Raw genomic sequence first — 19,494 nt, 5'->3', positions numbered from 1 at the left:
TTCTGACTTAAATTCATTTAAAAATATGTAATATGAAAATATATTGTTTACTTTACTTTTTGTATTTGGTCTGTAATAGCATGCAAAGTATGACTTCAAAACAACATTAGCACTACTTCATTCAATTCACCTTTATTTCTAAAGCGCTTTTACAATGTAGATTGTGTCAAAGCAGCTTCACATGTTTACTATGATCTTCTATGTGAAGCTTCTTTGACACAATCTACATTGTAAAAGCATTTTAGAAATAAAGGTGAATTGAATTCAACATAGAAGATCATAGTAAACTGAAACGGTGTAGTTCAGTTTTCAGAGTTTAAGGGTGCTTTCACACATGTGAATCGATTCAGTTGTTCCGAAACAGCGATTAAAATTGTTACATTGTTGCTCTTTGCTCTTGGAGCGGTTCGCTTTCACACTACAAAGTTTCTAATCGGACCAAAAGAGCTAAAACAAGTCACGTGCGAGTAAACTCTCCTTACATTGGTCAGTGTCAGGGTTTATTTTGCAGCGTCCCGCTCAGCTGTCAGGAGAGGTGGTGGTTTGGTGGTGATTGACAGGGTGTGCGCGCGTGACGTGTCTGAGGAGAGACGCGGTGGGGAGGGGTGAGAAGGGTGCACGACGATGCCTATTTGAGGACTGGGAGGGAGACGCGAGATTACCGAGAGATCATCACTCGTTTGCGGGCATCCGGAGACTCGCGAAACTTCCCGCCATACTCATAATTCTCTCTTCATATAGCCGTAAGCCTATTACATATCCATAAAACACTGTGATATAATTGTGCTCGGATCGGATCGCTTTCTCACTGCAATCGAACCGCTCCAGGGTTCGTTTCAATCGAGCCGAGACCACCTCATTCAAGCGATCTCGGAGCGATTACTTTGGCGCGGAACAGAGCGCGATTGCCCTGTTCACATATGCCAATCGAACCCCGCTAACTGGGCAAACGAGATACAATCCGAAACAAAAGTGTAGGTGTGAAAGCACCCTTAGTTCAGTTCAGTTTAGCTCAGTTCAGTGTGGTTTAATATTCACTACTGAGAGTCCAAACACTGAGGAGCAAATCCATCGATGCGCAGCTCTACGGGTCCCGGACCATGCAAGCCAGTGGCGAGGAAAAAACTTCACCAATTGGTGAACATGAAGAATTAAAAAACCTCGAGAGAAACCAGGCTCAGTTGGGCACGACCACTTCCCCTATGGTCAAATGTCTTGTGCAGAGCTGCAGTCTAGGCGCTGAAGGCCGGAGAATGCTAGAAAATTGCTGAAAATTAAATGTTTATGTGCATAAACCCCATTGACTTTATGACAGGTCACCCCAAAACTCACCATTTACTCACACTCAAATGATTAAAAACTTTTATGGATTTCTTTGTCTGTTCGAAATGATATATTCTGAAGGATGTTGAAAACCTGCAGCGGTTGACATTAATAATAGGAACAAAAATACTTTGGAAGAAGGCTGCTGCTTTATAACATTCCTCAAAATATCTTGTTTTGTGTTCAATAAAAGTGAGAAACTCAACCAGGCTTGGAACAAGTGGAGTGTTTGTAAATGATGACTGATGAATGATGTTTTTTTTTTTTTGTTTTTTTACACTGGTTAAGCTTTGATTAAATTCCATGACCACTAGGCATTGGCCGGTATAAGATTCTGATGGTACGATAACCTTGGATAAAAATGTCACAGTTTGGCTGTATTGTAATGATTACTGCGCTAAAATATCTTCTTTTTAAATGTCTGAATAAAAAAAAAACAACAACTTTTTTCCCATTTAAACACAGTATTTTATTTTGAGAAAGATTTATAATATTTTGGAACAGTCAACATGTCAGGCTAAATGAATTATTGACTTCTGCTGTCTTTATTTCTTTCGAAAACAGATTTTTTTGAAACAATTTAAAACGGCATCTTGGGATATCTTTTCTGCTGGAGATACTTAAAAAAAAAAAAAAAAAAGTAAATTAAAAACAATGTTTATAAAAAAATCTTTCACATACCTTAGAAACGGTATTGCAGAAAATGTTGACGACCTTAAAACCTTGACTTAACCAAACCACGGTATACCTTGAAAACGGTTATTGTCCCATGCAGTGACCACTGCAGTGGCTAAGCGGACAAGCCCGCAGGGCACGCACCGCAGGGGGGCCCCCGCGTGATTAGGGGGCCCCACGTTGTCGCAATTTTTAATAATTGAAAATCCGGCAACCGCAATAATCAAACTCTTGGGAACAACTGTGGTCGGAACCAAAGTTCACAGGTGTGTGTTCTCTGAACTCCTCTCAAGCAGTGGACTACTTTATTCTGATGAACCGCGTCATAGCTCATACCATAAAGTTGACTTTATTTCAACTCTCCTTGACGCCCACACAGGAGAAGTCGCGCCACGCTGTTCCTCGCCGCCAGTTCTCGTTAAAAATGAATGACTTCTGGCTACTTTGACGCCCTCGCTGCTTTCGGTTTGTGATCGCTCCTCAGTTTGTGATCGCTCCTTAGTTTGTGATCGCTCCTCAGTTTGTGATGGCTTCCCCGCGTTGTCGCTCCACCCCGCCTCCCTTCCCCGCTCCTCAGTTTGTGATAACTCCTCAGTTTGTGATAACTCCTCAGTTTGTGATCACTCCTTAGTTTGTGATCGCTCCTCAGTTTGTGATCGCTCCTCAGTTTGTGATGGCTTCCCAGTGTTGCCCCTCCCTCAACTGGGGGCCCCGTCAGTGATCCCTGCATGGGGGCCTCCGCATTTTGCGCTACGCCACTGGACCACTGGTATAAAAGTTGGCATTGGATGCCCATTTTATACAGGTTAATATGATTCTTTTCTTAATGAAAAGTCTTTTGTTTATGTTGTCTAAATTTCTCAATAGTGAAAATAAATACAACTTTATTACTTCTTTTTAACACCTCAGTCCACATAGTGAGCTGTTTTGCATCATATTTTTTTAAATGCACATGAGGAATGTAAAGAACTAGCTGGTCACATCTAAACCAGCTGAAATTTTACGGCACTCGGACAGAAAAATAAAATATCACAATAGCCTGTATCGAGAAAGGACTGACAGAAATTTCCTTGCTCTCCACTTAAATTATTCTTTTATAACTCCTTTCCCTCTTTGGGTTTTTCCATTTGCCATTTAATGAGAGAAACCCACTCCAAGCGAGCATAGAGAAAATGAAATGAAACTCTTGCTGTGTAAGAAAAGTGCTTCCTCTGATAGTGGGCTCATTTTAAATTAAGTTGAGGCCCATTGAAAAGTATGTGATGAATGTCATCTGGTGGACATATACTGCATTCAGCATGTTATCAATATCACATGACCTACCAGCGTCAGCCGTGTCCCTCCACTTACATTCACAAATCTTCTCCAATTGTGGCCTCATGGAAAGTGTGTGCATCAGATTTGCACACTTCACAATCTCGGAAGAAGTTGTAGTTCATCTTGGTGCTTTATTTTTACTTACTCTACATATGGATGAATATGGCTACTGTTTAGCCTAATTCATATTAAGAAATTAAGCAAATTCCGCATACTATCTTAATTATTTACTGTATGTGGTCGCCACTCCTTTTGCTCCATTGATATCATCTGCATGCAGTAAACAGGAAATGTGTGCTGCTCATTAGAAGGTTATTTAAAAAAATAATCACTATATTCTATAGCTCAAGTTTGGGAAACTCAATGAATTTCTATCTCATTAAAGATGTGAGACTGATGGAAAAATCTCAGAATGGACTATCAGTTAAGCGAAGGCAAAATAGTCTGATTCTCGTGGATTTCTAGAGCTGCAGTTAAAGGAAGTGGATTGTATATGTTTTGGATGGCATCTTATAAAACATCTGTTCAATTTGATTTGATAGAAATCTGAGTTGTTTGATTTAAATTGGGCCATAGTATGGGCAATTTATTCATCTACATAATTGGACACAGGGATTGACTGTGACTTTTACTCAACAATGTTCTTTTTAGTTGTTTTCAGCCTAGCATACTCCTTTTACTGTTCTGACTATAAATGTGCCATAAAAGTATTTGAATAAGTGGATAAACTGTAAAAAATATCCATTATTTTAAGTTTTTTTCCAGCAGCTAGGGTGATTTTAGTAAAATATACTGTGAAATAACAGACATTAATTTACAGAAATTGACGTTAAATACCAAATGTTAAATTACAGAAATTACCGTAAAATAACGACCATTAAATTACAGAAATTGACTGTAAAATAGGAGACGTTAAATTACAGAAATTGACATAAAATAACAGATGTTAAATGACAGAAATTGACATAAAATAACGACCATTAAAATAACATAAATTTACTGTAAAAAACAGAAGTTAAATTACAGAAATTTACTGTAAAATAATAAACATTAAATTACAGAAATTACCTTAAAATAATGACCATTAAATTACCAAAAATTACTGTGAAATAACAGATGTTCAAGTACAGAAATTTACTGTGAAACAACAGACGTTAAATTACAGGAATTACTGTAAAATAGCGACCGTTAAATTACAGAAATTTACTGTAAAATAACAGACGTTAAATTACAGAAATGAACGTAAAATAACGACCGTAAAATTACAAAAATTTACTACAAAATAACAGATGTTAAATTACAGAATTTACTGTAAAATAACAACAGTTAAATTACAGAATTTAGTGTAAAATAACAGACTTTAATTTACAGAAATTACTGTAAAGTAACGGCCATTAAAATATAGAAATTAATTTAAAATAACAGACGTTAAATTACTGAAATTTGGCGTAAAGTAACAGACGTTAAATTACTTAAATTTACCGTAAAATAACAGATGTCAAATTACAGATTTACCATAAAATAGCAGACGTTAAATTACAGAAATGTACTGCAAAATAACAGACGTTAAATTGCAGAAATTTGCCGTGAAGTAACAGACATTAAATTACAGAAATGTACTGTAAAATAACAGACATTAAATTACAGAAATTTACTGTAAAATAACGACAGTTAAACTACAGAAATTTACTGTAAAATAACTCATTAAATTAAAGAAATTTACAGTAAATTAACAGACATTAAATTACAGAAATATACCGTAAAATAACAGATGTTAAATTACAGAAATTTACAGAAAGTTTTAATTAAGGGAAATTTCTTTAATTTAACGGCCATTACATAAAAAAAGAAGTAAAATAATATAATTTTTCACAGAGTGGCAAAAATTACATGGAATGAGCAGAGTGTTTGTTTAAAAAAAATTTGTTGTTAATGAGAGTTACGATTGAAGTCGCTAGTGGGCCTTACTAACTTGAGCTTGCTTTAGTAACTCTCGTGATGATGTTCTCTCAGAGGGAATGCATTTACATGCTGCTGATTAAAAAAAAAAAAAAACATTGTTCAGGGAAAACACTAAATATAAATGGAATCAGTACTTAAAATGCCTAATTGCAAAAAGTGGTTTCAATCAGTGTGTCTATGGTTCTGCTGCAAACATGGGACCGTGTAGATCTACAGCTACCGATGTTAAAACCGACTGGTGCAGGTGCTAAGAGAGCATCACAAGAGCTCTACTGAAGCTCGTATTGGCTGTCGCTCACAAAAGTGGCTTCGCATGAAGTTGAAGTAATCTCAATTTTGTTGTGTTACTTGACAAGCCCATATTTGGTCGCCAACGGTCGATGTCGCTTGCATACCGCATACACGGAAGTCGCTTGTTCTCTATTGAAATGAATGGTGCTTGTAGTGTTAATGGGCTGTTAGAGGTATGTTAATATGACTTCAGTTGATCTGTTGTCTAAAATGCCATAAACACTGAGACTCTAACAGGGAAACAGAACTGATTCTGGGCACTGCGGGTTGTGTGAACTTCTCCATTTACCTGCATTGTTTGTCTCTAACCTTAAATGAACAATTTTTCTGGCACAAGTGTGTGAAAGGATCTCTGGAGAAGTCTTAATGTTGGGAATTTGAGTGTGAGATCATACCCAAACCACCCTAGTTGGAAATCGATGAGTTCTGGTGCACACGGGGACAGCTCATTGCTCTGTGGTCGATCATTCGCTAGTTAAATCCATCCCGGTATTGATTAGAGTTGTATAAAGCAGAACACACAGTTCTGTATTATTCTCAATGATCTTTGTCAAACTCTGATCCTTGCTTCTAATTCATGTACATATTCTTCTTGGGATTGAGCCACATGTAGAGGATGACCGATTTGCATTCAGCAGCATTTGCATTCCCAACATAAACAAATGGAGATACTTGTGTTGTGGGTTTGGGATGTTGGCACAAGCAATGTATCATCACACATATTTAATTTCATTTTCATGCTAGTTTGGGGATTTGAATGACATTTGTTGCTAGGCCTGTCACAATAATCAATATATTGACTATGTCACACAACACATGCACATGACCTCAATCATTTTGGTGATGCAATACACAATTGAAACCAGAAGTTTACATTAGGGTTGGGCCGATAGACAAGGCCATAGTCCATCGCCGATGGCCAACAAACTTCACAATGCTGAGCCGGCATCGTGATTCATCGCCCTGCCCCACATTTATATTGATAAATATGTATAACTTATTATTTGCAGGTCATCTTAATAGCAATAACGGTCTTTTCATGAGCTGTGTTGAATGTCACATCTAGCTGCCGCTTGCACGGCTGAAGTATCGTGACTCGTGAGGATTAAATGAAGGATAATACAGTACCTCTCATGCTTAAAATGTGTAGATTTAGTGGCAACCGGTGTTACCTGCAAACCCGGTCCCACGGACTTTACAGTAAATGGCTTTAGTTATTTTCATAGCAGACTTAAAGCCACTGGAAGTCTTAAAGTGTAAATGGTGGATTAACATTCAGCACATGATCACTCATAAGATGTGCCATTATTAGTAACTTTAGGTGTTTTCTAAAACAAAATCTGTTGGTGTTATTTTCATTCTCTCATCTTTAGCGCTTCACATTTTCGCAGTTGTAGCTAGAGATCTGCGCGGGACTAAATTTTGAATCCCGCTCCCGCCCGCACCCACCAGGTTCTAGCCCGAACCCGACCGCTCCCGCTTATATTAAGAATTTATTGTCCCGCTGCCCGACCCGCCCCGTTTTCTGCCTGCCGCACCCCATCCCGCTAAAGAGCGGGGGAGAACAAAACCGAAAATCCCCCAGCTATACAGTCCAGACAGCCAAGCTGTCTGTATAAACACACACACATACAGCACCAATACGCTCTCATACGCGCGCGCTAACACACACACAAGCACCAAGCAGACACACAGGCGTTTGCTTTTATATCAACTCAAAGGCTTGTAATACCATGTATCAAGTACCAATGTAATACCAAAAGGTTTTATATAAAGGTATATAAATACTGAGTCGCGCCAGCTCCGGGCCGCAGCGCACATTACTCTCGGGCCGATTACGGCGCGGATGCGGCAGCGTCGGCTCGCTTACGGCCGCCACATCTGGCCCGATTGATTTGGGCCGGAATCGGGCAGTGAGTCAACAAGCATCCGGAGTCCGGCAGCCGGAGCCGGGCTGAGTGGTAAGTCTCTGGCAGGCGAGAATCTAGCCGGAACTGGCCCGAGTGTATTTTGCTATCTGGGAAAGCTCTCTCTCTCTCTCTCTCATTTGCATAGCAAATTGCTAGACAGCCCGCTCCCGTCCCTAATTAAACCCGTTACCGACCGCTCCCGCGATTTATTCGGAAATTTATTCCCGCGCCGCAGAAATCTGGTCGGGTCCTGCGGCGCCCGCGGGACAGCCGCGGGAATGCAGACCTCTAGTTGTAGCTCCTGTCATCTGAATGCAGAAGGCATTGACTGAGTGATTGACAGCTGACATTAACAAATCATTCGTGTTTAGTTCTAGAACTCCAATCAAACTCTCGTCTCCTTCACCAGCTATTAGCTGGTGAAAAGCCATTAGAATGACACGGATCACTGCCTATTCATGCCAGCAGAAAAAAAAAGTGATTGACAGGTGGTCATTTGTGTGTAACTTTATTTATTTATGGTTTGGTTATGGGAAACGCAAAGACCATGTGGGTCAGGTAGTGAAAACGGTAGGCTACAATTAATAAATCGTTATGAATTAATTGATATTTAACAACGACCCCTACCTCCCGCCTACGACGACGATGCCATGGTCCATTGGGATGTTTCACATTACACATCGTACGATGCCATATCGGTCAACATTGCCCAACCCTAGTTTACATTCACTGTATAAAAAAGCCCCATAACCATATAAAAAAGTCAGATGTTAATGTGACTAAGCTTTTTCTCTTTTAGCTAAGTTAGGATTCTCACATTTGTTTCTGTAATGCTTAATTGCAGAATAATGAGAGATGTTTTGAGAAATTGTTATAATATTTCTTGAAAGTCAAGTTTACATACAGTAAGATTATTATGCCTCTGAAAACGCTCAGATGATGGTGTCAAGGTTTTGAGAGTTTCTGATTGGCTAATTGACAACATTTGAGTTAATTGGAGGCACAACTGTTGAATAGTATTTAAGGAAAACCTTTTGAAATTGTTGCAAATTTATTAAAAATAAAAAAACCTGAAAAATCACGTTGATCAGCATTCACAGCCTTTGCAGTGAAGCCCTAAATTGAGCTCGGGTATATTCTGTTTCCACTGATCATTCTTGAGATGTTTCAGCAGCCTAATTGAATTTCACCTGTGGTCAATTCAGTTGATTGGACATGATTTGAAAAGGCACACACCCGTCTATATAAGGGCCCAGGGTTGAAAGTGCATGTCAAAGCACAAACCAAGCATGAAGACAAAGGAATTGTCTGTCGACCTCCGAGACAAGATTGTGTCGAGGCACAAGGCTGGGGAAGGTTACAGAAACAATTCTGCTGCACTGAAAGTTCCAGTGAGCACAGTGGCCTTCATCATCCGTAAGTGGAAGATGTTTGGAACCACCAGGACTTTTCCTAGAGCTGGCCGGCCATCTAAGCTGAGTGATCGGGGGAGAAGGGCCTTAGGGAGGTGATCAATAACCTGATGGTCACTCTGTCCGAGCTCTAACGTTGTTCTGTGGAGAGAGGAGAACCTTGCAGAAGGACAACCATCTGTGCAGCAATCCACCAATCAAGCCTGTATGGTAGAGTGGCCAGACAGAAGCCACTCCCCGCCTGGAATTTGCCAAAAGGCATCTGATGGACTCTCAGACCATAAGAAACAAAATTCTCTGGTCTGATGAGACTAAAATTCAACACACACAAAAGAGAGAAAATAAAAGGTGCCCCTATAAAACAGTATTTCACATTTGTCTTAATTGTGCCGCCAGTGAACGACACTATACCATATATAACACTAAAAACAATTAGGCAAAGACTACTCATAAATCGCGTAACAATGTGCGATTTAAAAGGGTAACTAATAGTATATAATAGCGACAACAGAAGACAGACTTCTAATAGTTTGGTTTAAAACGAGCATGCACGAATGTGACAATTCAAAATTATTGCTGAGTGATGTTTAAAGGAACCTATAAAATGTAAAGTAACAAGCCAGTAAAGAAAGTAAACCAAAAAGCTGTCTTTCCATGCATGCACAGGCCCTTTTGAGTTAACTTAAATACAGGTAACTGATGTAAAAAAAAATTAAAATCTCTCTCTCTCTCTCTCTCTCTCTCTCTCTCTCTTTCTCTCTCTCTCTCTCTCTCTCTCTCTCTCTATATATATATATATAGATAATCTCCAATGAATCGAAGAAACATTGACTTTTGTCGTTTCTTTGCCTACTTTCATTTAAAATTTGTGTTGGGTGTAATAGTACACCACCTTTTTTTCTTGGACTACACCACTGTTGGACACAAATATTTAACAATGGCTAAAATGTTTTTATTTATTCTTAAAACTACAAATGCTGTTGTTTCCTGTGAAAGCTTTAAACTCACTTGATATGTTTAGGAGAAAAAAAAACAATGTGAATTATAAACTTTAAATTCACAATGCTTTTATGTTATGTAACAGGCTTAGTTCCTTTTTTCAGGTCTTATCTCACTTGTTTGTTTGTTTTGGCGAGACATTTTCTATGGAAACGTTTATTTGTGGTTATAAGTATACACGTAAACAACGTTTTTTTTGTCAGTTATTAAATTTTCTTTTGGGTCAAGCAAAAATGGCAATTTATGACACTAGAAAAATACAAGTTGAGCAAAACTCAAGTGGCTGTTTAAAAACATTTTTTTTTTGACTTGGTGAAATCCAGAATTTTAATTGATTTCCAGTATTACAAAACAATGGGTGATCTTATGTGTTTTGAAAAAATTTGGTGTTACAAAGGAGTTTTATGTCAAATTTGTGATGAAAATTTAGAGTTTATGGTTCATTAGGCTGTTTCTAATTTTTATGTGTAACATTTGATTATATAACGTCTTTAAAATGTTTATTAAAGGCGTGTTGAAAATTAAAAAAAAATTCTCTCTCTCTCTCTCTCTCTCTCTCTCTCTCTCTCTCTCTCTCTCTCTCTCTCTCTCTCTCTCTCTATATATATATATATATATATATATATATATATATATATATATATATATATATATATATATATATATATATATATATATATATATATATATATATATATATACATATATATATATATAATCTCCAATGAATCGAAGAAACATTGACTTTTGTCGTTTCTTTGCCTACTTTCATTTAAAATTTGTGTCGGGTGTAATAGTACACCACCTTGTTTTCTAGGACTACACCACTGTTGGACACAAATATTTAACAATGGCTAAAAAATTTTAATTTATTCTTAAAGCTACAAATGCTGTTGTTTCCTGTGAAAGCTTTAAACTCACTTGATATGTTTAGGAGAAAAAAACAACAATGTGAATTATAAACTTTAAATTCACAATGGTTAAACTTTGCCATTAATCTACAAGCTCATGGTAAACAATAAGCCATACTTGCATTCAAGATCCTGCGATGTGACTTTTGCAGATATGCACATTGCGATATTGAGGTTAAAACGATAAATTGTGCTGCCTTAACACACACACACACACAAACACACTTTATAAACAGTCCTTGAGGGAAATCATCATTTTCCACCTGTAACACATATTGTAGTCTCGTCTTCAACATGTTTTTGAGAAACTGTTAATCCTGGATCTTTTTATTTTAACGTTATTTATTTTAACAAGAAATCCTTGTCACCTAATTGGCCATATATTCCAAATGAAAGCTAAATCTAAATAGTGTGATGCACACAGCTTCTACAGATGAATGTTTCAATCAGATTGGAAAAGCTGTTAGAGAGAAAGGTCCTCATATTCATTGACATGAAGTTCTCCCACGTTGATATACACACTTCAGTCGTCTGCTCATGACGACCGTCGATCGTGTATAGTGACTCATTACACAGTTCAAGGTCAGAATAATTCTCTCCTTGACTTTTTGCTTTCTAGCCTTTTTTTCTGTCAGGCCTGTTGTGCGTGTTATTGAGTGCTGTTCAGCGTTTGTTGGTGTAAACATGTTAACAATCTTGTAAATGGAGTCTTGGAAGGTGCAAGGTTCGGCCAGATTGTTTGTAGATATGTGTAGCTGTTGTGTGTTTCTGTATTATTGTGGCCTAGCTGAGCGTGCAGAGCAGCCTTTTGTTGATTTGTGCACTTCAGTTGAATGTTACCTGTGTCAATATGGGAATTAATGGAGATATTGAGAAATCAGTCTGCCTTGTTGGCTGATACGAGGTTGTTACAATACATTTAATTACAGTTAATAAGAGACGTGCAGAAATTTAGTGCAACTTGAACAGTTAAAGGGCACCTAGTTTACTAGTTTTTTAAGATTTAATATTAATATTTTGGTTCTTCTGAGTTTGCCAGTTTAGATTCAGTTCAAAATTAAATTCAGATTTATTAGGTTTTATTATAATGTGTAAAAAAAGTGTCAATTTGGGGGGGTGTACACAGCTTCTGTTTTAGGGGTGTGTTGCTTCACATGAAAATTTGTTTCAACCTCACGCCCAACTCGACAAGGGGGTGGAGCCAAGAGATTCTACGCTTTGTATATGGCAACAGACAAGCAGACAGAGAGAGGCAGCATGAGTGAGAGGACCAGCATTCAGCCGTACATGTACGATTCGGACGCAGACCAAGCAGAGAGTCCAAAATCATTTGTCTTTGTTTAGTTTTACAGCCAACTGTGTGCTAGTTTAAAGTTCCAAGCTTGTACACTGAGACTAATAATCACGCTCACTGAATTAACTTTGACTAAGCCTATAACTAAAGGGCGTCACACACCGGCATCCGGATTCCTTAAGCTGATTCCTTAAACAGCTAAAGTTTAAGGAAGACGCAATGAAAAGTACACACCCAAGTACACCTAAAGTTACAAACAATGGCGCTGATGAGAGCGATCGTGGTGAATGTTGAGCCCAACGAGCCTTACATCTAAAAATAGAGCAAAGGTGTTCCTTTGGTGACATCGCTTTGACTCACACACTGAAAATGGTGGAAATAACAAACTGAGGATATGGTGATGGTCTCAACCGGTCCAACGTTTTCATGTTGTTAAATTGAAAAAAAAAAAAGGACTTGGAGTGTTTAATATATATATATATATATATATATATATATATATATATATATATATATATATATATATATATATATATATATATATATATATATATATATATGGTCACACTTTACAATAAGGTTCATTTGTTGATGTTAATTAATGCATTTACTAACATGAACAAACAATGAACAGTAAATTTACTACTGCATATGTTCATGTTAGTTAACGTTAGTTAATGAAAATACAGTAGTTCATTGTTACTTCATGTTAACTCACGGTGCATTAACTAATGTTAACAAGCATGGACTTGGATGTTAATAATGCATTAGTAAATGTTCAATTATGATTATTAAATGCTGTACATGTGTTGTTCATGATTAGTTCATGTTAGTAAATGCATTAACTAATGAACCTTATTGTAAAGTGTTACCATATATATATATATATATATATATATATATATATATATATATATATATATATATATATATATATATATATATATATGTATATATATATATATATATATATGTATGTGTGTGTGTGTGTATATATTTTAACTTACTGTAAACCAATTACAGCAAAAGTACTGTACATTTTCTTTTTTTGTAATTTTTTTTGTTTTAATTAACATTTGTATAACATATTTAAAGCAAAAAAACAATACAACATCAATAAAAATAAGAAAAAAAGAATACAAAATAATTGACATTATCCACAACCAAAAATAAATAAATAAAAAAGGAGGGATCGTCTCAGTTACCAAATATACACGGCATGTGTGGCATAAACATATAAAAACTGTATGTAAATTTTCAGCGCCATTTATCTTGCTGTATATTCATTTACAGTATTGTATCTTTACTGTAAAATATACAGTAATTTACACAATGTAACTTTAAAATACAGTAACATACTGCATAACTGCTCTACATTTAAATACAGTTCGGATTACAGTTAAATACTGTGTAATTTACAAAATTCGTTAACAGGGTTGTCCTACCACTCCTCCGCTGTTTTCAACTTTTCTACTTGCAATGCCAAAGAAAAAGCTGAACGTTGACCGTGAAACGCCTGCTCTGCGCCTTGATATGGGGCAGGCACTCAAAAAACGTGGCAAGAACAGAAAACAATACGCTCAGCTCGAGAGGAAAAAAAAGCAAATCAGATCAGATCAGCATCTTATTGAATTAAATGCACACTGTGACCTGATGTGGGTGAAGAGAGGGCAAAGGTGAACAAAGTTATTTTTGCAGTTTTTTTTGGTGCACAAATATGTTCTTGGAGCATTTTATGATTATGAAATTTTCAATCCTTGCTGTCTATGGAGGGTCAGAGAGCTCGAGGATATCATCTAAAATATCTTAATCTGTGCTCTGAAGATGAGCCAAGGTCTCAGGATTGAAACAACACAAGAGTGTGTAATCTAATCAATGACAAAGTAAAGTTTTTAAGTGAACTAACCCTTCAATAAACTTATTATGTATGCATATTTATTAAGAACAAAATAAAAAATGGGAGTAAATGAGTTGTCAAAAAACGATTTTGTTTGTTAAATACACATACGAAGCAGTTCATGGCATGCCTATCCATTCCTATGCGCAAAATAGTATAGTATAGAAGTATATTCCCTTTCTTTATTATTGAATTTTTTAATTTCCTCTGATTGACTTAGAAACAGGAAATTGTTCAGCCACAACATCCTGTTTCATCCTATTCATCTCAGCGTGTAAAATCAAAGAACGTAGCTGTGGTTTGTTGCTAAAGGTTGTTAAACTTCAATAAATGGGAGGCACATATAAGACTGTTTCGGTTAACTGTATGAGTCAGTCTGGAGGAGGACTGGGAGGCGCAACTGTTAGGAGGATGATTTGAGTGCCTAAAAAAAATCAGCAAAATTCACAGCTGGAGAATTGCAGAAGTTATTGAAGGTCAGGACGTCTCCAAAACTACAATTCTGTGTCACTCAAGTGTCTTCAGTTGATTTGTTAATGTTTTGAGCAAATGATCACAAGGTTAAGCGACACCATTTTTTTTCTCGCAGCTTTTTTTGCTTACATTCATCAAGGGTGACAATATTAGTCCAGGTGGGCAGTGAAAAGTCAAGTATGTAGTATTAAAGGTCCTTTGAAGTGCTCTGAAATGTGCAGTTTTATTCAATGTTTGACATAATCTCAACCGAAACAGCTTAAGAGCCCTATCATATACCCGGTGCAAGGTGCGACGCAATTGTTGATTGCTAGTTTCAGCTTGGTGCAAGAGACGTTTTGACGTTTTGCGCCACTCTGTTTTAATAGCAAATGCATTTGCGCTCATATGTGCGCCCATAGGCGTTCTGGTCTAAAAAGGGAGGCGTGTTTAAGGCGCATTGCTGGTGCATTGCTATTTTGAGGAACTATAATAGTCTGTTCTATAGACCAGAACAAAGCCGGTCTAAAGTCTAGCACAAAGTGCGTTAGTTGTCCAGGATGTAGAGCAATATTTAAGAATTTTAAAAAATTTCAATATTAAAAAATTTCTATTTAAGAATATTTAAGAATTTAAATATTAAGGATATATATAATTATATTTATTTATTTATTTATTTATTTATTTATTTATTTATTTATATATATATATATATATATATATATATATATATATATATATATATATATATATATATATATATATATATATATATATATATATATACACACATACACATACACATACACATATATATATATTAATATATATATATATATATATATATATATATATATATATATATATATATATATATAAAGGACAAAAATATTACAAAACATCATTTTCTAGCTTACACAAATATAAAAACCATACTTTCATGTTTTCATCTCAGGGGCTTTTTCAGTTTATTCATGACAATTTGCTTTTGTATAATATTATTATTAGCAGTATTATTTATTATATTCATATTTGTATTTGTTTTATTTAAAACAAGCTTAGATTTGTCCACCTGTCAGGTTTCAGACCATATGGGGCACAGCATGTGTATTTGGATATAACTCTGTTTTTTTTAACTCTCTTCATTGTTATTGTTCATTTATTAGTTTGCTGGAAATTAGAACTGAATTTAAAAGTAGTTTTGAAACAAATCTTTGCGCTTAACAAACAAAATTAATTATTTAAAGGCTAATTGATATCTGTGCGTACAAGGTTTCCCTATCCACGAGAGTGAAAGTGAAAGTAAATAATGAGGTTCATCTCTCATTCTCGCTCTGCAGATGCTCTGTTTAACTGTTAGTAACTCTGTTTTTCCTGCTAGTAAGACGCTCAGTTTTTCCACTTACAAAGTCTGTCATGTAAATAGCAAATGTGCTGTGGAGCAACGCAACTGGCTCTTAAAGGGAATGGGAGATGAGACTTTGATTGTTTTTTTTTTCTCAAAACACACCTATAACTCATTAAGATAATAAGCTCAACCCTTTTAGACCATGCGCCACGGCACAAAGCGGATTTTTCCGTCCTTATATTAGCAAAAGTGGATTCTGACATGCCCTGAATGCATTTGTGCCCTGCGCTTTGCACTGTGCACATGGATCGTCAAAATAGAGCCCTTAATCTGTTAAACTACGAAAGTTGAAATAATTAGTCAAATTATTTTGTAACTGATTTGTTTTGTATTTTAAAAATGTATACAGTAACTATTTCTTAAGGAGGCTAATAATACTGACCTTAATTTTTTTTTAAATTAAAACTGCTTCTTTTAAAGAAATAAACAATAAGAAATACGACGACTTATGACTCCAGAATAATTCTTTTTTTTAGGAAACACTGAAAATTTTTCAGAAACACTATTTTAAATGAATGGGAGGGCAAAAAAAAGGCAACTCATGTTAACACCTTGATCATACTATTGTATTATTCAGATTAAGCAAATCAATATATTAACCATGCAAATCTTAAATTCATGCTAACCAACAAATAATCAAAGGAAATATTAATGTAATTCAAATATATAAAATATGAGTTGATGCTTACTTTAAACTTTTATTATATTGTTCTATTAAAATTATTTATTAAAATATTTTGTCAAATAAAACATTTATCTAGAATCATCCACCATAATTTTGTGGCTCAAAAGTATCTGTTCAGGCACCGTTTTGGCTCCAGTACCCTTTTAATAGCATCGATTTAGCACCTGTATTGAAATAATCCCAAATGATACCCAACCCTAGTTAACACATGTCATAATAGTACAATTTTTACTTTATTTTAGCAGCTTTAGCTCTGTACTGTGGCATGGTTAAAGATTTGCCCTCTTAACTGAAATGTTAGCCTGTAAATGTTGATGTGCGACTCATTTTGCCCTTGATCAAGCCACTTAACCTGATGCCACTCCGGGGTGGCTTTAATATGTCCGCTGGAAGTGACTTTGGATGAAAGCGGCAGCTAAATCAAATGAGTAATAATTAGATGGCGGCTGCTGTCATTCTGCTGCTCCTCTTTTTCTGCTATCAAATGAACTGCGCTGCTGGATTATTTTCTTTTCTTCTCCTGTGCTGAGCCCACGGAGGCTCTGCATCCTCAGGGTGTGTGGAAAGCACAATGGGCCAAAAATAGCGGGCCAGGGAAGGCGTGATTAGCCTGCAAGAAGCACAGAGGGAGGACACAGTTTTCTAATGAAGAGAGTCAGCGCTCAGCTCATCACACATACTGTAGGGCTTTTTCAAATACTTTATTCTTTTTTTCTGAATTCCTTTTATTGTAATTGGTGTTGTCAATTTTATTTTTAATATTCTGCTTATATTATATTATATTATATTATATTATATTATACAAATGTTATTATTATTAATTATATTTTAATGTTTTAATAACATTTTAATGTTAAGATTAATTCAATCTAATTAAATATATTTTTTAATTGATTAAAAAATAAAGTTTGATGGAACACTTCCCCCAAATACATTTCTTTAATCTTCACATTTTAATTGTTTAATTAAATTGACAGTTAGAAAATATTTCTGATCAGTTGAATTGCATATCTATTACAATTAGCCAACAGTTATTACTTTAAAAGCTTAATATTTTAAGAAGAAAAAAAAAACAAGATCCCAATGTTATTTTTTTTTCTTAGTTTAAAATTTTCTGGATTTAATTTTAATGGTTGTAATTAAAAAGCAGATGCGATCAATTGAATCATGACCGCAATTTACGAAATGTAAAAAGTTTATGAAATGCACACCAGGACGCTTTTTGCTCGCGTTTTCCGTTGACATTTAACGCCTCATGAGTAAATAAAGTGCACCATCGTGATCGTGCACACCAACGCGCAAAACGACGTTTAAAAAAAAAAAAACGCCTCATGCTCATTTTTTTTGGACACGCCCCTTTAAAACCTTGTCCACCTATCAGATTGGCACTTTTGTTCATGTGCACGGAGCTGCTGAAGTTACAGTAAACAGCACTTTGAGGTGCTCAAGCGCAAAACTGTAAATGCAATCGCACTTTGAAGAAGACGCCCAGAGGCGATATGAACGTGGAGCTGCTTATTGCACTGGTGAACAATAATCATTTCTTCATCGCTAGAGCTGGAGCTGCTACTTGAACCATCCATAACAACAAGCTTGTCAACTTTGTTGTCTTCTTCTGTGTTACAAGCTGGTGTTAGAAGCTTAAATTTGTGTGATTTTTGCATACTCTGCTGCTTGACGGCAGTGAAAATAGCTTGGATTTGAATCCGAAAAATGTCTTGAAAAACTACAAGCCTTAACATGCATACATTTTAATTTAATAATAATAATAATAATAATAATAATAAAAGTAATAATAGTAATAATAAAAGTAATAATAGTAATAATAATAATAATATTGGGGCTGCACGGTGGTGCAGTGGGTTGCACCCTTGTTGCTGGTGGGTTGCAGCTGGAAGGGCATCCGTTGCATAAAACATATGCTGAATAAGTTGGCGGTTCATTCCACTGTGGCGACCCCAGATTAATAAAGGGATTAAGCCGAAAAGAAAATGAATGAATGTTGGGCATTTTGTTGTGTGTTTTGTTTTGAAGGGCATTTTGTGTTTTGTTTGTGTTTTTTTTTTTTTTTGTTTAAACTTGATTGTTTACTGAAATATGCGTGTGTGATATGACTGGATTGGGATGTTTCTAGGGCAGTCAATTAGTTTTTTCAAATATTCATAACATTTTTTTTAAATGGGGCACATTTGATTGCAGAAACCCTGCATTTGTATTTTTGGTGTGTCGAAAGGCACGTGAGGAATATTGTTGACGTGAATGATGTGGTTTGTTTTAGTGAACTCAATGCTGCATTCCAGAAAACTGTGATTCTGAGTTTTCCTAATTACTACTTAGAAGTAACGTCTAGAACGCCATTAGAAGTCCAATATCTGACCTGTGAGCTGTCCACGCGTCAGTCACATTTTCACCGGATCTAAATATATTTCTATTTAAATTTAGGTTTTCAGCCGTATTGACAGCCCTAATTGTTACTATGTAAGTGCATTCAAACAGAGCAAACGTTTTGCTGAAAGTGAGAAAGAAATCTGCTGCAAAATACTTTTAAGGGGACTTTTTATTAGAAAAGTATTAGTTTACCCCAATTACTCATCCTCGTGTTGTTCCGATAATTATCTTCTAAGAAATATTTTCTATAAAACATCTTAATTTTTGTTCCAAAGATGAACAAAAGTTTCTTGGGTTTTGGAACAAGATAAGGGTGAGTAATTCATAACAGAGTTTTCATTTTTGGCTGAAATGTTAAATGTTGATTTGTTTTTTGTAAGGTACATGTAAAATTAAGGTAAGGTACATATAAATGAAATGAAATTAAATTAAATTAAATTAAATTAAATGTTGTAGTTCTGGACAACTAACATTACAAAAACGACTATATACTCTAAATTGGAAATGTTATCCGGGACAGCAGGAAATTTCAGTTAGCTGATTTTGGTGAGTTCTCAGGGTGCTGGCGT

The 19,494-nt window shown here is 35.7% G+C and overlaps 1 protein-coding gene across 2 annotated transcripts in view; it reads left to right on the top strand.

The window, feature by feature from the left end:
* The window catches only part of mgat4a (alpha-1,3-mannosyl-glycoprotein 4-beta-N-acetylglucosaminyltransferase A), a 122,140-nt gene that overhangs the window by 1,054 nt on the left and 101,592 nt on the right, over positions 1-19,494 (top strand). The window lies entirely within an intron of this gene.

This window comes from Danio rerio, chromosome 9, assembly GCF_049306965.1.
Source record: "Danio rerio strain Tuebingen ecotype United States chromosome 9, GRCz12tu, whole genome shotgun sequence".
Lineage (NCBI taxonomy): Eukaryota > Metazoa > Chordata > Actinopteri > Cypriniformes > Danionidae > Danio > Danio rerio.
Note: the sequence above shows the minus strand (reverse complement) of the source record. Positions and strands in the feature narration are given on the sequence as shown.